The following is a 23,248-nucleotide window of genomic DNA, read 5'->3' as shown; positions in this document are numbered from 1 at the left end:
ATCAGGGCCTCTCTGCGACAAAACGGCCCCTGCTCCAATCTCTGAAGCATCCACCTCAACCTGAAAGGGAAGCGAGACATCAGGCTGGCACAAAACAGGCGCCGAAGTAAACCGACGTTTCAACTCCTGGAAAGCCTCCACGGCAGCAGGAGCCCAATTAACCACATCGGAGCCCTTCTTGGTCATATCCGTCAAAGGTTTCACAATGCTAGAAAAGTTAGCGATAAAACGACGGTAGAAGTTAGCGAAACCCAAGAACTTCTGAAGACTCTTAACTGACGAGGGCTGAGTCCAATCAAGAATAGCTCGGACCTTGACTGGGTCCATCTCCACAGCAGAAGGGGAAAAAATGAACCCCAAAAAGGGAACCTTCTGTACACCAAAAAGACACTTTGAGCCCTTGACAAACAAAGAATTTTCACGCAAAATTTTAAAGACCATCCTGACCTGCTCCACATGCGAGTCCCAATTATCAGAAAAAACCAGAATATCATCCAGATAAACGATCAAAAATTTATCCAGATAGTTCCGGAAAATGTCATGCATAAAGGACTGAAAAACTGAAGGGGCATTAGAGAGCCCAAAAGGCATCACCAAGTACTCAAAATGACCTTCGGGCGTATTGAATGCGGTTTTCCATTCATCCCCTTGCTTAATGCGCACAAGGTTGTACGCACCACGAAGGTCTATCTTGGTAAACCACTTGGCACCTTTAATCCGGGCAAACAAGTCAGACAACAGCGGCAAAGGATACTGAAATTTGACAGTGATCTTATTTAAAAGCCGATAGTCAATACAAGGCCTCAAAGATCCGTCCTTTTTAGCCACAAAAAAGAATCCCGCACCAAGAGGGGAAGAAGACGGACGGATGTGTCCTTTCTCCAGAGACTCCTTGATATATGAACGCATAGCGGTATGTTCAGGTATCGACAGATTAAACAGTCTTCCCTTAGGAAATTTACTGCCTGGAATCAAATCTATTGCACAGTCACATTCCCTATGAGGAGGCAATGCACTGGACCTGGACTCGCTAAAGACATCCTGATAATCAGACAAATACTCCGGAACTTCCGAAGGCGTAGAAGAAGCAATAGACACAGGCAGGGAATCCTCATGAATACCACGACAGCCCCAACTAGACACTGACATAGCCTTCCAGTCAAGGATTGGATTATGGGTCTGTAACCATGGAAGCCCCAAAACAACCAAATCATGCATTTTATGTAGAACGAGAAAACGTATCACCTCGCGGTGTTCAGGAGTCATGCACATGGTAACCTGTGTCCAATACTGCGGTTTATTTTCTGCTAATGGCGTAGCATCAATACCCCTAAGAGGGATAGGATTTTCTAATGGTTCAAGAATAAAACCACAGCGCTTAGCAAATGAGAGATCCATAAGACTCAGGGCAGCACCTGAATCTACAAACGCCATGACAGGATAAGATGACAGTGAGCAAATCAAAGTTACAGACAGAATAAACTTAGGATGCAAATTACCAACGGTGACAGGACTAACAACCTTAGATATACGTTTAGAGCATGCTGAGATAACATGTGTAGAATCACCACAGTAGTAGCACAAGCCATTCCGGCGTCTATGAATTTTCCTCTCATTTCTAGTCAGGATTCTATCACATTGCATCAAATCAGGTGTCCGTTCAGACAACACCATGAGGGAATTTGCGGTTTTTCTATCACATTGCATCACATCAGGTGTCTGTTCAGACAACAACATGAGGGAATTTGCGGTTTTGCGCTCCCGCAACCGCCGGTCAATTTGAATAGCCAGGGACATGGTATCATTCAGACCTGTGGGAATGGGAAAACCCACCATAACATTCTTAATGGCCTCAGAAAGGCCATTTCTAAAATTAGCGGCCAGTGCACACTCGTTCCAATGTGTCAGCACGGACCATTTCCGAAATTTTTGGCAATACACCTCAGCCTCGTCCTGGCCCTGAGACATAGCCAGCAAGGCTTTCTCTGCCTGAATCTCAAGATTGGGTTCCTCATAAAGTAAACCGAGCGCCAGAAAAAACGCATCAATATCAGCCAATGCCGGATCTCCTGGCGCCAACGAAAAAGCCCAATCTTGAGGGTCACCCCATAAGAATGAAATAACAATTTTTACTTGTTGAGCAGAGTCTCCAGACGAACAAGGTTTCAGGGACAAAAACAATTTACAATTATTCCTGAAATTCCTAAACTTAAATCGGTCTCCTGAAAACAGTTCAGGAATCGGAATCTTGGGTTCAGACCTAGGATTTCTGGTAACATAATCTTGTATACCCTGCACACGAGCGGCAAGCTGGTCCACACTTGTAATCAAGGTCTGGACATTCATGTCTGCAGCAAGCTTTAAGCCACTCTGAGGTAAAGGGGAAAAGAAAAAAAAAAAAAAAAAAATGAGAGAGGGAAAAAAAAACTCAAAATTTTCTTTCTTATAATCCCACTTCTGCAATGCATTAAACATTTAATACTGGCCTGGCATACTGTTATGACCCCAGTGGACAGGGTCTCAGAGGAACGTGTAAGTCTGCGAGATTCAAAAATCCAGCTCATAGGGCTGTGGTAACTGGGTTGACCAAATAGCTACTCCTAACGCCAACACTAGAAGTAGCCGGGGATCATGCCTACAGATCGCTAGATGACTCGCGCCAGCCGGAGAATCTAACTACCCCTAGGAGAAGAAAACAAAGACCTCTCTTGCCTCCAGAGAAAGGGACCCCAAAGCAAGATACAAGCCCCCCACAAATAATAACGGTGAGGTAAGAGGAAATGACAAACACAGAAATGAACCAGGTTCAGCAAAGAGAGGCCAGCTTACTAATAGCAGAATATAGCAAGATAACTTATCTGGTCAACAAAAACCCTATAAAAATCCACGCTGGAGATTCAAGAACCCCCGAACCGTCTAACGGTCCGGGGGGAGAACACCAGCCCCCTAGAGCTTCCAGCAAAGGTCAGGATACAGATTGGAACAAGCTGGACAAAAATACCAAACAAAACAAAAGCAAAAAGCAAAGAAGAAGACTTAGCTTGAAATACAGGAACCAGGATCATAGGACAAGAGCACAACAGATTAGCTCAGATTTCAACGATGCCAGGCATTGAACTGAAGGTCCAGGGAGCTTATATAGCAACGCCCCTGAACTAACGGCCCAGGTGAGGATATAGGAAAAGACAGAAGCTCCAGAGTCAAATCACTAATGACCACTAGAGGGAGCAAAAAGCAAAATCACAACAGTGGGGAGAATGCAATGATGGTGGTGGTGGAAAGGATAATGATGGTGGTGGTGGAAAGGGCAATAATGGGGGTGGTGGGAAGGAAATGATGGAGGTGGTGGAATGGGCAATGGTGGGAGTGGTGGCGGAAAAGACAATGATGGGGGTGGTGGGGGAGGAGGAAATGATCACCCCCTTAGTTAGGGAAAACTAATAAAATAAAACAAGTATTTATTTACATTTTCCCATTAGGGCTAGGGTTAGGGCTAAAGTTAGGGTTGGGGCTAAAGTTAGGGTTATGGCTAAAGTTAGGGTTAGGGTTGGGGCTAGAGTTGGGGATAGGGTTTGGATTACATTTATGGTTGGGATTCAAGTTGGGATTAGGGTTTGGGGTGTGTCAGGGTTAGGGGTGTGGTTAGGGTTATGGTTAGGGTTGGGATTAGGGTTAAGGGTTTGTTGGGGTTAGGGGTGTGGTTAGGGTTGGCATTAGGGTTAGGGGTGTGGTTAGGATTATGATTAGGGTTGGGATTAGGGTTGTGTTAGGTTTAGGGGTGTGCTGGGGTTAGGGATGTGGTTAGGGTTGGGATTAGGTTTAGAGGCGTGTTCGAGTTAGGGGTGTGGTTAGGGTTATGATTAGGGTTGGGATTAGGGTTAGGGGTGTGTTGGGGTTAGGGTTGGAGTTAGAATTGGGGGTTTCCACTGTTTAGGCACATCAGGGGCTCTCCAAACGCAACATGGTGTCCAATCCCAATTCCAGACAATTCTGAGTTGAAAAAGTAAAACGGTGCTCCTTCCCTTCTGAGCTATGCTGTGCGCACAAACAGTGGTTTACCCCCACATATGGTGTATCAGCGTACTCATAACAAATTGGACAACAACTTTTGCTGTCCAATTTCTCCTGTTACCCTTGGTAAAATAAAAAATTGCGGGCTAAAAAATATTTTTTTTGTAAAAAAATATTTTTCATTTTCACAGCTCTGCGTTATAAACTTTAGTGAAACACTTGGGGGTTCAAAGTTCTCACAGCACTTCTAGATAAGTTCCTTGGGGGGTCTAGTTTCCAATATGGGGTCACTTATGGTGGTTTCCACTGTATAGGCACATCAGTGGCTCTGCAAACGCAACATGACGCCCGCAGACCATTCCATGAAAGTCTGCATTCCAAAATGCCACTACTTCCCTTCCGAGCCCCGACTTGTGCCCAAGCAGTAGTTTTCTCCCACATATGGGGTATCAGCATACTCAGGACAATTTGGAGAACAACTTTTGGGGTCCAATTTCTCCTGTTACCCTTGGGAAAATACAAAACTGGGGGCTAAAAAATCATTTTTGTGGAAAAGAAAAATGATTTTTTATTTTCACGGCTCTGCGTTATAAACTTTAGTGAAACACTTGGGGATTTCAAAGTTCTCACAACACATCTAGATAAGTTCCTTGGGGGGTCTAGCTTCCAATATGGGGTCACTTGTGGGGGTTTATACTGTTTAGGCACATCAGGGGCTCTGCAAATGCAACGTGATGCCCACAGACCATTCCATCAAAGTCTGCATTCCAAAACGGCGCTCCTTCCCTTCCGAGCCCCGACGTGTGCCCAAATGGTAGTTACCCCCAACATATAGGGTATCAGCGTACTCAGGACAAATTGCACAACAACTTTTGAGGCCCAATTTCTCCAGATACCCTTGGTAAAATTAAAAATTGTGGGCTACAATATCATTTTTAAGAATAAAAAAATTATTTTTACATTTTCACGGCTCTACATTATAAACTTTAGTGAAACAATTGGGGGTTCAAAGTGCACACCACACATATAGATAAGTTCCTTAGGGGATCTACTTTCCAAAATGGTGTCACTTGTGGGGGGGTTTTCACTGTTTAGGCACATTAGGGGCTCTCCAAACGCAACATGGCGTCCTATCTCAATTGCAGCCAATTTTGCATTGAAAAGTAAAACGGTGCTCCTTTCCTTCCGAGCTCTGCCATGCACCTAAACAGTGGTTTACCCCCACATATGGGGTATCGGCGTACTCAGGAGAAATTGTACTACAACATTTGGTGTCCAATTTCTTTTGTTACCCTGGAGAAAATAAAAAATTGGGGGCGAAAAAAATCATTTTTGTGAAAAATATATGATTTTTTATTTTTACGGCTCTGCTCTACATTATAAACTTCTGTGAAGCACTTGGGGGTTCGAAGTGCTCACAACACATCTAGATAAGTTCCTTAGGGGGTCTACTTTCCAAAATGGTGTCACTTGTGGGGGTTTCCACTGTTTAGGCACATCAGTGGCTCTGCAAACGCAACATGGCATCCTAACGCAATTCCAGCCAACTTTGCATAGGTAAAATAAAACAAATTGAATCTGAAGTAATTTTTTTGTGAAAAAAAGTTAAATGTTCATTTTTTTTTTTTTTTTAAACATTCCAAAAATTCCTCTGAAGCACCTGAAGAGTTAATAAACTTCTTAAATGTGGGTTTGAGCACCTTGAGGGGTGCAGTTTTTAGAATGGTGTCACACTTGGTTATTTTCTATCACATAGACCCCTCAAAGTGACTTCAAATGTGATGTGGTCTCTAAAAATAAAATGGTGTTGTAAAAATGAGAAATTTCTGGTCAACTTTTAACCCTTATAACTTCCTAACAAAAAAAAAATTGGTTTCAAAATTGTGCTGATGTAAAGTAGACATGTGGGAAATGTTACTTATTAAGTATTTTGTGTGACATATCTCTGTGATTTAAAGGCATGAAAATTCAAAGTTGGAAAATTGGGAAATTTTCTAAATTTTCACCAAATTTCTGTTTTTTTCACAAATAAACGCAGGTAATATCAATTAAATTTTACCACTATCATGAAGTACAATGTGTCACGAGAAAACAATGTCAGAATCACCGGGATCCGTTGAAGCGTTCCAGAGTTATAACCTCATAAAGGGACAGTGGTCAGAATTGTAAAAATTGGCCTGGTCATTATCGTGCAAACCACCCTTGGGGGTAAAGGGGTTAAGGGCATCATGTGGAGATTTCCTGCAAAAGAGCGGAGAAGATGGAAGTCTGCAGAGATGAGCTGTGGATGACAAAACTCATCATGGGATCTGGACAAGATGAAGAAAAGAAGGAGATTGGCTCCAGAGACAACATCATCTATAAGGTACCTGGATGTAAATGTTATTTGTGATACTGACTAACTCTCATGTTTTTATTTATGTTAGGAGCATTAAAGGGGATGTCCAGGTTTGTAATGAGTCTGCAGTTATTCTTTGTGACTGCAGACTTCTGAGTTCTCACAGTGCGCCCTGCACGCTGTCAGAATTCTCTCGTGCTGGCGATTTACATTCATGCGGTCACGTGCTGACTAGACATGTGTGGCCTCTCTCAATGAAAATGAACTGAGCGAGGCCGGGCACGTCTAGTCGGAATGTGGCCAGAGGTATACAAATCACATGCTTGTGCTGACATGACTGTCCTCCGGCAAGGGAGAATACTAAAAGTGTGCAGTGCATTAGTTGTGAAAATTCAGAAGCTGCGATGTCAGGATTCAGCTCTCTGATGAAAGTAACTTACTGAAACGCGCGTTGGGGCGAACGCGCGCCTTCTGGATACCTAACCTACACCCTGCTGCTGGTAAGGATAATGGTCCTAATACTTTTCCTTGATTGAACTCCTACAGACAAGGCTGAAAGGAGGTCTGGATACACTATGGGAGCAGTGGGGGTTGTGGTTTAGGTACCAGCAGTAAGCCATTTCACCTTGTCACTTATTTTTGTATATACTGTACTTTCTATTTATTCCATTGACTGGGCTGTTTACATGGGAATATGGCACATAAGATATAATACCTATTATCATTATTACTGCTGGTATACCCAGGTGTTGTGTGTTTACACGATACATATGTGGCAGTAGTGTCTTGTTGTTGCTTTCATCCTCCTGCACTTTTTTTTCATGTTAACAATAATAAAATTTGATATATTCTTTAGATATTATTGACCTAGTATCATCTTTTTTCGTGTTGTGATGCCTTGGTGATGATTGGTCACTATAGTCAAAATATGTTATATGCACATGGTGGGACACTATTGGCTGTGGTTACAGTGTACCATGTGTAGTTGTCATATAGGTTGCTTTCCAGGATTCAGCTCTGCAGGTTCCAGAAGTCGTCACATAGACACGTCACTCATATTCAACTTTCATACTTGTGGTCCTGTGACAGCGAGCTTCTCTTCCCGCTTCTCTCAGTTTTTCTCTGAACATTGAGAGCATTAGGGAGAGCAGCTCGTGGGTACATGACTAAGTGTGCAAATCACATATGTCCTGAATCTTTGCCCCTGGTGCCAGAAAACCTAGATACACCTCTGCCCTCCATCGTGTGTCACTGCTGCCTGCAGACCTTCATTAATTATTGTTCTGCTTTCCAGCCCAATTCAAATTCGACCAATTTTCCTCAAAAAATCGATTTGCTGCAAATAAATTAAGGCACATCGATCAGCTCACCTCTAGTCCTGAGCACCTGCTGTCATTTTTTTTTAAACTTAGATCCTATGTTTCTATGTCACTTGGCCTTCTTCCATGTTGAAGGTATGGATTTTATCAACAATTCCTCCATGAAGGCTATTTTTGGCCAGACTCCTCCGAACATTAGATATATTTAGCTGGGTCTCATTGGCTGCTGTCTGTTCTGAGCTGATGGCCCTTCTGGACTTCTTTTGATTTTGAAGGGAGGTAAGCATGATGTGTCTTTCGTAAGATTCATTATGTTTCCTTAGCTGAACACTATGTCTATAGTCCTTAACCCCTTTACCCCCAAGGGTGGTTTGCACGTTAATGACCGGGCCAATTTTTACAATTCTGACCACTGTCCCTTTATGAGGTTATAACTCTGGAACGCTTCAACAGATCCTGATGATTCAGACCTTGTTTTCTTGTGACATATTGTACTTCATGATAGTGGTAACATTTCTTTGATATTACCTGCATTTATTTGTGAAAAAAATGGACATTTGGCGAAAATTTTGAAAATTGCACAATTTTCCAACTTTGAATTTTTATGTCCTTAAATCACAGAGATGTGTCACACAAAATACTTAATAAGTAACATTTCCCACATGTCTACTTTACATCAGCACAATTTTGGAACCAAAATTTTTTCTTTTTGTTAGGGAGTTATAAGGGTTAAAAGTTGACCAGCAATCTCTCATTTTTACAATACCATTTTTTTTTAGGGACCACATCTCATTTGAAGTCACTTTGAGGGGTCTATATGATAGAAAATACCCAATTGTGACACCATTCTAAAAACTGCACCCCCCAAGGTGCTCAAAACCACATTCAAGACGTTTATTAACCCTTCAGGTGTTTCACAGGAATTTTTGGAATGTTTAACAAAAAATTAACATTTAACTTTTTTTCACAAAAAATTTACTTCAGCTCCAATTTGTTTTATTTTCCCAAGGGTAACAGAAAAAATTGGACACCAAAAGTTGTTGTGCAATTTGTCCTGAGTACGCAGATACCCCATATGTAGGGGTAAACCACTGTTTGGGCGCATGGCAGAGCTCGGAAGGGAAGGAGCGCCGTTTGACTTTTCAATGCAAAATTGGCTGGAATTGAGATCAGACGCCATGTCGCGTTTGGAGAGCCCCTGATGTGCCTAAACAGTGGAAACCTCCCAATTCTAACTGAAACCCTAACCCAAACACTCCCCTAACCCTAATTCCAACCCTAACCATAACCCTAACCACATCCCTAACCCAAACTCGCCTCTAACCCTAATCCCAACCATACCCCTAATCCCAACACACCCCTAACCCTAATCCCAACCCTAACCACACCCCTAACTCCAACACACCCCTAACCCTAATCCCAACCATAACCCTAACCACACCCCTAACCCTGACACACCCCTAACCCTAATCCCAACCGTAAATGTAATCCAAACCCTAACCCTAACTTGTCATGTCGGATGCTATTCACACTAGGGCGTCCGACAGACAGCGGTAATTCCACATACATCCACTATACGCTCGGTGGCGCCAGCTAGACTTTATCCAGGTTGTCTGGGGTTAATCTGGCTGGTACTTGGGTTGAAGGCTGGGTCACTCCCACGGCCTTTAAATAGTCATGCTGGATTTTGGGCATCGCCGATTATAGCTTGTGCCTCGTGCCTAGTGGTTCCGGTCTGGAGTGGTGGTCTTGTAGAAGGAGTATCGTATCTGGTGGTGTATTATCCTTTGTTATATTTCTCCTTCCTATATTTGTATTTGTTTTGCCCTGAGCACATTATTGTGTTTTCCAGTTCGTCAGCGGCGTGTTACGTTTTAAGTTTTCCCTGTCAGTTCTTTCTGTGGTAGTTGGTGTGTTATCTCTTCACTGGGTGGCGGGTGGCGGTTTCAGCATAGGGTTGCAACAGGAGTTAGGGCCAGGCCTGGTGGCCCAGACAAGCACACCATTAGTGTAAATTCTGGGAGAGGGACAGACAGGGTTTCCCCTAGTCTGAGGGTTATCGCAGGGTCCCGGGTAATCAGCCTTAACTTCCCGTGGCTTTCCGTGACATTATAATCGGCCTTTATTTATTTTTTTTCAATGGATCCCATGACTTCCATAACCCGCCAGTTGGAGGCGCTTTCCTTACAGGTTACTGAGTTGAAGGGGGCTGTTCAACAATAGGGCCTAGTATTATCTAATGTGCAAGCTGAAACTGCAGGTAGGGTTGCAGAGCCAAAGATCCCTTTACCTGAAAGGTTTGCTGGGGAACGTAGTAAATTTGTTATTTTTCGTGAAACTTGCAAATTATACTTTCGTATGCGCCCGATTTCCTCCGGTAATGAGGCTCAGCGTGTGGGTCTGGTATTGTCATTACTGAGCGGGGACCCCCAAGCATGGGCATTTTCTTTACCATCTGATTCAGCTGCATTTAACTCTGTGGAGAGTTTTTTTTCTGCTCTTGGGCTCATATATGATGATCCAGACAGAATGGCTCTGGCTGAATCTAAAATACGTACTCTCCGCCAGGGGGAGCGTATGGCGGAGGATTACTGTTCTGAATTTCGCCGTTGGGCCGTGGACACACAATGGAATGACCCCGCGCTGCGGAGTCAGTTTGTTCATGGGGTTTCGGGAAGGGTTAAACAAGCCCTTCTGATGTATGAGACTCCTGCTTCTCTAGAGTCTGCTATGACTCATGTTGTTCGCATTGATCGCCGTCTGCGTCAGGGGGCGCAAGAGACGCCGTCTATGGGGGTGGGCGTAGGTGTATGTGAGGTTGCTACAGGTGAGCCCACGGAGCCTATGCAAATCGCAGGGGTGTCACATGATCGAGCCCCCTCGCTCAGGAAGCAGGGAGTCTGTTTCTACTGTGGTAAAAATGGTCATTATCTAAATGCTTGTCCTTTGCTGTCTAAGAAAGGCGCAACGGCAGAAAACTACTAAGCTCAGAAGGTGTGGAGGAGGCCAATCTGAGCTTATGCATATCCTCCATAGTGGTCTCTCAGTGTATGCTCCCTGCCAAAGTTATGATCGCTGGCAGAGAGCTGCCAATCACTGTTTTTGTGGATAGTGGTTCCGCCACTAATCTCATTGATGAGGAGTTTGCGCTCACAGCCGGTTTCAGGATCGAAAAACTGCCTCATCCTATCCGGGTGGTCACCATCAATGCTGCTCCTCTCCCACAGGGGGAGATCACTGAGTTTGTGGCTGAGGTTAAACTCCACATTGGGGTTCTACATTTTGAGCAGATTACTTGTAGGGTGCTCAGTAATCTTACTGCACAAATGGTTTTGGGTTTTCCATGGTTGTCTATTAGTGTTGAGCGATACCGTCCGATACTTGAAAGTATCGGTATCGGAAAGTATCGGCCGATACCGGCAAAGTATCGGATCTAATCCGATACCGATACCCGATACTAATACAAGTCAATGGGACTCAAGTATCGGATGGTATCCCTGATGGTTCCCAGGGTCTGAAGGAGAGGAAACTCTCCTTCAGGCCCTGGGAACCATATTAATGTGTAAAATAAAGAATTAAAATAAAAAATATTGCTATACTCACCTCACCGAGGGAACCGGCAGCGTTGTTTGCTTAAAATGCGCGCTTTTCCTTCCTTCCGTGACGTCACGGCTTCTGATTGGTCGCGTGCCGCCCATGTGGCCGCGACGCGACCAATCACAGCAAGCCGTGACATAATTTTCAGGTCCTTCTAGGCATTCAGTATTTTAAAATTACGTTCCGGCTTTGTGATTGGTCGCGTCGCGGTCACATGGGCGACGCGACCAATCACAAGCCGTGACGTCACGGGAGGCAGGAGACGCGCGCATTTTAAAATGCGCGCGTGTCCAGCCTCCCGTGACGTCACGGCTTGTGATTGGTCGCGTCGCCCATGTGACCGCGACGCGACCAATCACAAGCCAGAACGTAATTTTAAAATCCTGAAGGACCTGAAATTACGTCACGGCTTGCTGTGATTGGTTGCGTCGCGGCCACATGGGCGACGCGACCAATCACAAGCCGTGACGTCACGGGAGGCTGGACACGCGCGCATTTTAAAATGCGCGCGTCTCCTGCCTCCCGTGACGTCACGGCTTGTGATTGGTCGCGTCGCCCATGTGACCGCGACGCGACCAATCACAAAGTCGGAACGTAATTTTAAAATACTGAATGCCTAGAAGGACCTGAAAATTACGTCACGGCTTGCTGTGATTGGTCGCGTCGCGGCCACATGGGCGGCACGCGACCAATCAGAAGCCGTGACGTCACGGAAGGAAGGAAAAGCGCGCATTTCAAGCAAACAACGCTGCCGGTTCCCTCGGTGAGGTCCAGGCTGCGTCAGAGAGGTGAGTATAGCAATATTTTTTATTTTAATTCTTTCTTTTACACATTAATGTTGTTTCGATACCGATACCCGATACCACAAAAGTATCGGATCTCGGTATCGGAATTCCGATACAGCAAATATCGGCCGATACCCGATACTTGCGGTATCGGAATGCTCAACACTATTGTCTATGCACAACCCAGTTATTGACTGGAAAACCCAGGACATAATTAAGGCTACTTTCACACTAGCGTCGGGAACAACCCGTCGCCGAAAAAGCGGACCGTCGGGAGCAAAAAACGTTACATGTAACGTTTTTTTCTCCCGACGGTCCGCTACCACACGCCCAAGCGTCGCAAAACGGACGCACCGTTTGGCAATGCGTCGCAAATGCGTCGCTAATGTTAGTCTATGACGAAAAAACGTATCCAGCAAGAACTTTTGCTGGATGCGTAGTTTCGGCAAAACGACGCATTTGCGACGTATTGCAGTTAACGCTAGTGTGAAAGTAGCCTAAGTGGAGCGGATGCTGCCAGGAGAATTGTCTGGCCACATATGTGTCCGCTGTGACTCCCAGTATTCCTGAGTCACTGCTGGATTTCGCGGATGTGTTCTCATCGACCCTATGACTGTTCTATTAGGTTAAAACCAGGGGCAAAATTCCCGAAAGCAAGGATGTTTAACATTTCTGGTCCTGAGAGGCAAGCCTTAAAAGACTACATTGCTGAGAGTCTGAACAAAGGGCACATCAGGCCTTCGTCCTCGCCTGTGGCAGCGGGGTTCTTTTTCATTAAAAAGAAAGATGGCGGATTACGCCCGTGTCTGGATTTCAGGGAGTTAAACCAGATTACGGTTCGTGATCCATACCCTATGCCACTGATACCTGATTTGTTCAACCAGGTGGCTGGTGCAAAGTGGTTCTCCAAGCTTGATCTCAGGGGGGCGTACAACCTCATAAGAGTCCGTCAGGGGGATGAGTGGAAGACGGCTTTTAATACCCCTGAGGGTCATTTTGAAAATCTGGTGATGCCATTTGGGTTGACAAACGCGCCTGCTGTATTTCAACATTTCATAAATGATGTATTCTCTCATGTCCTGGGGAAATTCGTTATTGTGTACCTAGATGACATTCTCATTTATTCATGCGACCGTGATGCTCATTTAGAGCATGTTAGGCAGGTGTTACAGCTACTCAGGGAGAATAAGCTCTAAGCAAAACTTGAGAAATGTGTATTTATGGTTCAGGAGTTGCCTTTCTTGGGTTATAGTGTGTCCGCTTCAGGGTTTAAAATGGACGCCGCTAAGGTGCAAGCGGTGTTGCGTTGGGAATGGCCTGATAATCTAAAAGCTCTTCAGCGGTTCCTTGGGTTTTCTAACTATTATAGAAAGTTTATCAAAAATTTTTCTATCATTGCTAAACCGCTTACTGACATGACGAAAAAGGGTACCAATCTCTCCGCCTGGTCTGAAGCTGCTGTGCGCGCATTTGAGTTTTTGAAGAACAGTTTTGCTTCGGCCCCTATTTTAGTGCAACCGGATGTATCGAAACCATTTACCGTGGAAGTCGATGCGTCTGAGGTTGGTGTGGGGGCGGTGCTGTCACAAGGCTCGTCTTTGGGCGAGTTGCGTCCATGCGCCTATTTCTCCAAGAAGATGTCGCCCGCCGAACGTAACTACGATATCGGCAACAGGGAGTTGTTGGCTATCAAGTTGGCTTTTGAGGAATGGTGACACTTCTTAGAGGGGTCGGTTCACCAGGTTACAGTTATCACCGACCATAAAAATCCTCTTTATTTGGAGTCAGCCAAGCGTCTGTCCCCCAGGCAGGCTCGCTGGGCATTGTTTTTCACGCGATTCAACTTTTTTGTTACCTACCAACCTGGGTCTAAGAACACTAAGGCGGACGCTTTGTCCAGGTGTTTTCCGGGGGGAGAACCTCGGGAAGATCCGGTACCCATCCTCCAAAAGGGTGTAGTGGTCTCGGCTCTCACGACCGAGGTTGAGGCTGAGATTGCCGAGGCTCAGGAGGAGGTTCCACCAGAGCTTCCCATTAACAAATCGTTTGTACCGCTCCATCTTCGCCTAAATGTGTTGGGTGAGCATCATAATGCTGTCCTGGCTGGCCACCCAGGGGTTAGGGGTACCTTGGAGTTGGTGTCGCGTCGGTTTTGGTGGCCCAAAATCTGACAGGACGTGGTCTCGTACGTGTCAGCATGCACCACGTGCGCTAGGGCTAAGACGCCCCGCTCCTGTCCTGCTGGCTCATTACATCCTCTCGGGGTTCCCAGTAGGCCATGGACGGAGATCTCCATGGATTTTATCACAGATTTGCCTTCCTCAGCTGGGAGCACGGTCATCTTGGTGGTTGTTGATCGGTTCTCAAAGATGTCGCACTTTGTGTCTTTGCCTTCGTTGCTCAACGTGAAGACTCTGGCTCAGGTATTTGTGCAGGAGGTGGTCAGACTTCACGGGGTCTCGTCTGACATCGTGTCGGATAGGGGTTCTCAGTTTGTGGCAAAGTTTTGGAAAGCATTTTGCTCACGGCTGGGGATCAAGTTGTCGCATTCCTTGGCGTTTCATCCTCAGTCAAATGGTCAGACCGAGCGTATTAACCAGAATTTGGTGCAGTACTTACGCTGCTTTGTTTCTGACAACCAGGAGGAGTGGTCGACGTTCCTCCCTTTGGCTGAGTTTGCCATAAATAATCACCGCCAGGAATCATCTGGGGAGTCCCCGTTCTTTTGTGTTTACGGGCAGCATCCTCAATTTTGTACTCTGCGTCAGGGGGGCTCTGCTGGCGTCCCGGAGGAGGACCAGTTTGGAGCACAACTGTCATCCGTTTGGAGGAAAGTGAGACAGCGCTTGCGGAGCGTGGGTGTTAGGTACAAAAGAGTGGCTGACAGTAGACGTGTGCCAGGTCCGGACCTGAGTGTGGGTGACTGGGTGTGGTTGTCCACAAAAAACATAAAACTCAAAATACCTTCCTTGAAATTGAGTCCAAGGTTTATTGGTCCATTTAGGGTCGCCGCCATCATTAACCCGGTAGCCTACCGATTGGAGCTCCCTACGATATATAAGATACACAACGTGTTCCACAGATCTTTATTAAATAAGGTGGTGGGTTCCGTGGATGCGCCGTCTATGCCATCTCCAGTCTTGGTGGATGGCAATTTGGAGTTTGAAGTCTCCAAGGTTGTTGACTCTCGAGTAGTGCACTGAACATTACAGTATCTGGTACACTGGCGTGGTTATGGGCCGGAGGAGAGGTCTTGGGTTCCTGCCTTGGACATACATGCTGACCGGCTGGTCAGTATGTTTTACCGTCACCATCCGGACAAGCCGGGTCCTATAAGTCGTGAGGGCCCTGGGGTCCCGCGTAGAAGGCGGGGTACTGTCATGTCAGACGCTATTCACACTAGGGCAGCCGACAGACAGCGGTAATTCCACATACGTCCACTATACACTCGGTGGCGCCGGCTAGACTTTATCCAGGTTGTCCGAGGTTAATCTGGCTGGTACTCGGGTTGAAGGCTGGGTCACTCCCACGGCCTTTAAATAGTCGCTGGATTTTGGGCGTCGCCGATTATAGCTTGTGCCTCGTGCCTAGTGTTTCCGGTCTGGAGTGGTGGTCATGTAGAAGGAGTATCGTATCTGGTGGTGTATTATCCTTTGTTATATTTCTCCTTCCTATATTTGTATTTGTTTTGCCCTGAGCACATTATTGTGTTTTCCAGTTTGTCAGCGGCGTGTTACGTTTTAAGTTTCCCCTGTCAGTTCTTTCTGTGGTAGTTGGTGTGTTATCTCTTCACTGGGTGGCGGGTTGCGGTTTCAGCATAGGGTTGAAACAGGAGTTAGGGCCAGGCCTGGTGGCCCAGACAAGCACACCATTAGTGTAAATTCTGGGAGAGGGACAGACAGGGTTTCCCCTAGTCTGAGGGTTATTGCAGGGTCCCGGGTAATCAGCCTTAACTTCCCGTGGCTTTCCGTGACATAACTTTAGCCCCATCCCTAACTTAAGCCCCACTAACCCTAACTTTAGCCCCAACCCTAACCCTAACTTTAGCCCCAACCCTAACCCTAACCTCAACCCTATCTTTAGCCCCAACTCTAACTTTAGTCCCAACCCTAACCCTAACCCTAATAGGAAAATGGAAATAAATACATTTTTTTATTTTATTATTTTTCCCTAACTAAGGGGGTGATGAAGGGGGGTTTGATTTACTATTTATAGCAGGGTTTTTAGCGGATTTTTATGATTGGCAGCTGTCACACACTAAAAGACGCTTTTTATTGCAAAAAATTGCTTTTGTGTCTCCACATTTTGAGAGCTATACTTTTTCCATATTCTGGTCCACAGAGTCATGTGAGGTCTTGTTTTTTGTTGGACAAGTTGACGTTTTTATAGTAGCATTTTCGGGCACGTGACATTTTTGATCACTTTTTATTCCGATTTTTGTGAGGCAGAATTTCTTTTTGGGGGGCGTTTATACCGTTCCACTTTTGGTAAAATTGATAAAGCAGTTTTAGTTTTCGGGTCAGTACGATTACAGTCATACTTTTATAGGATGAAAACTATTTTATATAAAAAATAATTATTTTTGCATCGCTTTATTCTGAGGACTATAACTTTTTTATTTTTTCGCTGATGATGCTGTATGATGGCTTCTTTTTTGCGGGACAAGATGACGTTTTCAGCGGTACCATTTTTTTTATATCAGTTTTTCGATCGCGTGTTATTCCACATTTTGCTCAGCAGTATGATAATAAAGCGTTGTTTTTAGCCTTTTTTTTTATGGTGTTCACTGAAGGGGTTAACTAGTGGGACAGTTTTATGGGTCGGGTCGTTACGGACGTGGTGATACTAAATATGTGTATTTTTATTGTTTTTTTAATTTAGATAAAGAAATGTATTTATTGGAAGAATTTTTTTTTTTTTTTACACATGTAAATATTTTTTTTTTTTACTTTTTTAGTTTGTCCCAGTGTGGACATCACTGTATAGTGTCAGAACACTGATCTGACACTTTGCAATGCATTGTGTCAAATCAGCGACCTGACAGGCACTGCAGGAGGCTTGCTAGCACCTGCTCTGTGCAGGCGCTTGCAAGCCACATCCCTGCAGGACCCGGAAGGAGCCCCGTGGCCATTTTAGATCCGGGGCCTGCATGGAGGAGGACGGAGAAGATGCTCAGAGCAACGAGATCACATCGCGTTGCTCCGAGGGTCTCAGGGAAGCTTCCCTATGCTGCCGGAACGCTGCAATCATGTTTGATCGCAGTGTTCCGGGGTGTAATCTGCCAGGAGCAGTCCGTGACCACTCCTGGCATATAGTGCCAGATGTCAGCTGTGATAGTCAGCTGACACCCGGCCCCGATCAGCCGCGTTCACCCTGTGAGTGCGACTGATCGGTAATGACGTACTATCCCGTCGGTGGTCATACGGGCCCATACCACCTAGACGGGATAGTACATCAGATGTCAGAAAGGGGTTAACTTTGCCCTTTTCTTGGTGTCCTCAATGCTGAGAATTACAGGCAGATGCCTTGCGAAAGTATTCGGCTCCCTGGAACTTTTCAACCTTTTCCCACATATCATGCTTCAAACATAAAGATACCAAATGTAAATTTTTGGTGAAGAATCAACAAGTGGAACACAATTGTGAAGTTGAACGAAATTTATTGGTTATTTTAAATTTTTGTGGAAATTCAAAAACTGAAAAGTGGGGCGTGCAATATTATTCGGCCCATTTACTTTCAGTGCAGCAAACTCACTCCAGGAGTTCATTGTGGATCTCTGAATGATCCAATGTTGTCCTAAATGCCTAATGATGATAAATATAATCCACCTGTGTGTAATCAAGTCTCCGTATAATTGCACCTGCTCTGTGATAGTCTCAGGGTTCTGTTTGAAGCAGAGAGAGCATCATGAAGACCAAGGAACACAACAGGCAGGTCCGTGATACTGTTGTGGAGAAGTTTAAAGCCGGATTTGGATACAAAATGATTTCCAAAACTTTAAACATCCCAAGGAGCACTGTGCAAGCGATCGTATTGAAATGGAAGGAGTATCATACCACTGCAAATCTACCAAGACCCGGCCTTCCCTCTAAACTTTCATCTCAAACAAGGAGAAGACTGATCAGAGATGCAGCCAAGAGGCCCATGATCATTCTGGATGAACTGCAGAGATCTACAGCTGAGGTGGGACAGTCTGTCCATAGGACAACAATCAGTAGTACACTGCACAAATCTGGCCTTTATGGAAGAGTGGCAAGAAGAAAGCCATTTCTCAAAGATATCCATAAAAAGTGTTGTTTAAAGTTTGCAACAAGCCACCTGGGAGACACACCAAACGTGGAAGAAGGTGCTCTGGTCAGATGAAACCAAAATTGAACTTTTTGGCAACAATGCCAAATGATATGTTTGGCGTAAAGGCAACACAGCTCAACACCCTGAACACACCATCCCCTCTGTCAAACATGGTGGTGGCAGCATCATGGTTTGGGCCTGCTTTTCTTCATCAGGGCAAGGGAAGATGGTTAAAATTGATGGGAAGATGGATGGAGCCAAATACAGGACTGTTCTTGAAGAAAACCTGTTGGAGTCTGCAAAAGACCTGAGACTGGGATGGAGATTTGTCTTCCAACAAGACAATGATCCCAAACATAAAGCAAAATCTACAATTGAATGGTTCACAAATAAACGTATCCAGGTGTTAGAATGGCCAAGTTAAAGTCCAGACCTCAATCCAATCGAGAATCTGTGGAAAGAGCTGAAAACTGCTGTTCACAAACGATCTCCATCAAAACCTACTGAGCTCGAGCTGTTTGCCAAGGAAGAATGGACCAGAATTTCAGTCTCTCAATGTACAAAGCTGATAGAAACATACCCCAAGCAACTTGTAATCACAGCAAAAGGTGGCGCAACAAAGTATTAAGTTAAAGGGGCCGAATAATATTGCTCGCCCGTGCAGCGCCCCAGAGACCTGGTCGTTGCAGTACTGACGCTCCGCCACTAAGGGGAGTGATGGTACGTCTGATGGCACTAAAGGAGTTCACCTGCCCAGGTATCACAGTCACACTTTACACTTCACATTCTGGCCACCAGGGGGAGCAAAGGGTTCTATGTATTAGGCCACTCCTCACAATCTGGTAAAACTGGGAGCTGGATAGGAAGTTAGCCAGAAGCTGACTGGGTTGGAACCAGGCAACATCCTGTGGCAGAGGGTGTTGCAGGGGAAGATTCAGGGGGGTCCCTGTCAGGGGTGGGATCCTGACAGTGACCTAGCAAACAGAACAGAACGTTACGGAGCAGCGCCTACACTTGAATGCGGCGGCATCCTAAGAAAGGAAACAAAGCGAGGTTTATTGTGGAGAAGTGAGAAACGAGATCGCAGCAAAAAGGAGATAAACCAGTAGGAGTCGTGCCTTAAGATCGTGGCAACATCCTACTGAGGCGCGTAGCCAGTGGCCGGAACGCCGAGGAAGTATTGGGCTCCAAGCAGTACTTCAAACAGCGGCAAGACAGTTGATTATAGGTTGGCTGTCTCACCTAAATCACCTAAGCAGACATAGGGGGCAATTGTGGGAGAGGGGCAACGCTAGGGTCCCGGAAGAACTCCAGGCCTACCCGTCATATGGGTGCGTCATAGCCATATCATCTGGGGGACAGAGAAGAACATCAGAACAGATACAAGTTGTGAGAAAGAACATCAGGAACAGACACAACAGTTGTGAGGACTATCCCGTGGTGCTCAGCAGGGAGGTACTACAACACACAGGCGCTAGAAGGTAGGCACTGATTTCCACCTGCAAAGGAAACTCTGGATGTGCCTTCGGACCGGCCGGTCTCCGCCAGCCCTGTTAGCAGTACTCTGGATTGCGGACCCTGAAGCCTTCAGTAAAGAGGTAAAGAGACTGCAACCCTGTGTCCTCGTTATTCATCGCACCTTGCACCACGCACCATCATCACACCTTTCATTGGACGCCCCATAGCAGGGTCACAGACCGGGTCTAGCCACCGTGACAACTGCAGGACTGAGACTGACAGGCCCGGGATCGAGTACCCCGCGGCCCTGCATCTGGGGGCGCTCCAACTTGGCGTCACGAACAGGATTTACTTAAGCCTGAAGAATCAGGTCATGTGTGCCTTGGAGCTGTGACTGAATTGTGTTTGAACTGTGATTTATTGCAAAGACTGTGAATTGCCACTTCCCGCCAAAACTGCCGCCATTACAGCGCCAAGGGGAGCGCAGGAGAAGAAGAAGGGTGTGGAAGTGGGCGTAGACAAGCTGAAGAGCACGAAAGACAATGGCCGCCCAGTCTAAATGTTACTGTATCCTGAGGACGTGTCCGTCAGCAGCTGAGGTCCGCCTTCTTATCCTCTTTGGAGGGTGGAGACCACGGAGACGGGGCCGCCCACGAAAGAGAACGCGGGAAGATGATCTAGAAGAGGGGGCAGACATGGCGGCCTCCAAGCAGCCATGTGGGGACGACCCGACCCGGCGCCAGCCCGCATCGTTGGGAGCGAGCCAGGACCCACCGCTACAGTGGGTGCTGACCGCTGCAGAGCTGCTTGCGAGAGGAGGACCCGGCAGCCGCTCGCCGGACGAATGGGTGGTTGCGGACGAAGCCTGGCAGGAGGCGCGATGCCGAGAAGCCCACGCCCGAGTGAGTTCCCGGCTGGTCCACTCTGCAGAGATCCGCCTGTCCCCTGCGTTCCCCTCTTCACCCGACCCGACCGCGGAAGACCCACGGACCCCATCGCCCGGGCCGTGAACCGCGGGAGCGGGATCTGAAACTGATGCCATGGACGGAGCACCGGCGGTGCCTGGTGGCCGCGTGGCGAAAAGAGAAGGAAAGAGAAGCCCGACCTGGGGCCGTGATCGATCTGAGGGCCGAAGTGAAAGATCCTCCGCTGAAGTGGGGTGTAGTGGTCACCTTTAACTCCCAGGAAGGAAGGGGAGTTATCCAGGAGATCGGGGAGCCGCTGAAGGTACATGTCGCCCGGGGCGAGGTGGAACCCTGCTATGGGGAGATTGATGCAGACCGCGACCTGCAGCCTGGAGATGCCGTAGTTTACACCTGGTGGCAGCGAGGGACTGGTTGGAGGGCTCAGGATGTCCAGAGGTGAACAGCTCTTCAGGCTGCCCCTGAGGCCCAGGAGACCGGACCCCTTGTTGAGGAGCCGACTGCCGCCTGCGTTATGGATCACCCGGCGGTCTCGACCCAATGTGTGGCCTTGAGTTCCACCAGTCCTCGGCTGAGAGGGGTGGACTTGGGGCCAAGCCTTCCCAAGCCACAGAGGGCTATCTGTGAGGTAAGGCCCTGGTGAAAACCACCTCCTGATTTATGAGCCTAAACTGCAGAAAGCTAAAATTGTATATAGTTCATGAACTGTTTGTCTTCTGTGTCCTCTGCTGCTAATACCCGACCAGGGTTATTCTAAAAGGCATCCCTTTGTTTACCCGGGATCCCTATTGCTTTTTTATTTTTGCTCTTGTTTTTATTTTTGCTTTTGTTCATCAATGTTACAAAGACTGCCGAATCATGGACGGTGAATGGTTCACAAACTGTATTGTAAATAGTTCGCACCTTCTTAAAAGTGCCCTTTACTGGTTTTACAAAAGAGAAAGCTTTTTGAAGAGACTGTTCCTGAGTACAGCATGGAAGCTCTTGCCTTAAATGGACTTGCAGATAGAGAGAGTCAGCTGTTGTGAGTTCCGTTCTTGGGCTCCATCCTGTGGTTGCAAATGGTATTTTTGGGAATTCTGCTCTTGGGCTCCCTCTGGTGGTTTCAAGTGGAACTTAGCAGCTGCTTTCACTAATCGGTTCCCTGGCCTTGTTATTTAACTGGGCTTTGGGCTGTAGTGGATGCCGGCTGTCAATGTTCCTTCCTGTGGATTCAGTCCTTTCCTGGAAGTTCTCTGTTGGCCAGTCCATTTCAGCTTAAGATAAGTTCTGCTAGTTTTTGGGTGTTTCCCTGCCATGACCTTTTGTTCAGTTTAAGTTATGTCTCTTTTGTCCAGCTTGCCATCATGAAATTTTCCGGCTAGTTGGAAGCTCTGGGGTTGCAGTTTGCCCCCTCCACACCGTGAGTCGGTGTGGAGGTTATTTTTGTAAACTCTGCGTGGACATTTAGTTTTTATACTGACCGCACAGTAGCCTTTTCTATCTCTGTCTATTTAGATAGTAGTGGCCTCCTTTGCTAAAATCTAGTTTCATTTCTGAGTTTGTCATTTCCCTCTTCACTCACCGTTAATATTTGTGGGGGGCTATCTTTCCTTTGGGGGTTTCTCTGAGGCGAGATAGTTTTCCGTTTCCATCTTCAGGGGTAGCTAGTTCTTAGGCTGTGAAGAGGCGTCTAGGCAGAGATAGGAACGCTCCACGGCTATTTCTAGTGTTGGTGTTAGGAGTAGGGATTGCGGTCAGTAAAGTTACCACCTCCTCAGAGCTAGTACATTATTTGTTTTACCCACTAGGTCATTTCAGTGCTGCTTCGTAATCACTAGGTCATATAGGTGATTACTGTCTGTAGAGCTGCCACCTCCTCTGAGCTTGTCCATGATTGGTTTTACCCACCAGGTCATCTCAGTACCACTCCGTAACCACCAGGTCATAACAGTCTGCATTACCTCAAAGAGACTTGGTTCCCTCTTAAAGGGAACGTTTACTAGTTGCACTTAAAGTATAATGTTGCCTTAAAGAAAGTAAATGGTAATAATGTTTTACATAGAAGTAATATGTAGTTAGTTAGATAGTTATAGAGAATGTTTGATAATGTTACTAGAGATTGAGGACAGGAAAGAGTTGAAAGCCGAATTTCAATAAAGTAAACCCGTAGGGGTTAGTTAGTGAGTCCTCCTGAGAGCCATAGAGAGATGGTTAATTGATCCTGTACTAATAAAAGAGGCAGTAGGCCTGGGCAGATAGACAGGCGGTCCTGCATATGAAAAATCAGAGAGTAAAAAGAAAAATGTTGCACTTAGAAAAGAGAAGTAAAGAAGAAGTTAATTTATATTTTAGAGTTTTATAGTAAGCCTTTAGTGGGTTCAGCCTATACGCCCTTAAAGGAAAAGTTAAATTATTGTTCAGAATTTGCACTTAGTAGAATACCCGGCTGGGTAATAGAAGTTATTTATAGTATGTTATTTAAAATATTTAACCATGTTTTTGTTTGTAACGTTCAAGAGTCCTCACCTCCCATAAAGGGAAGCA

The sequence above is a fragment of the Ranitomeya variabilis genome, chromosome 1, assembly GCF_051348905.1.
Source record: "Ranitomeya variabilis isolate aRanVar5 chromosome 1, aRanVar5.hap1, whole genome shotgun sequence".
In the NCBI taxonomy this organism is placed as follows: domain Eukaryota; kingdom Metazoa; phylum Chordata; class Amphibia; order Anura; family Dendrobatidae; genus Ranitomeya; species Ranitomeya variabilis.
Note: the sequence above shows the minus strand (reverse complement) of the source record.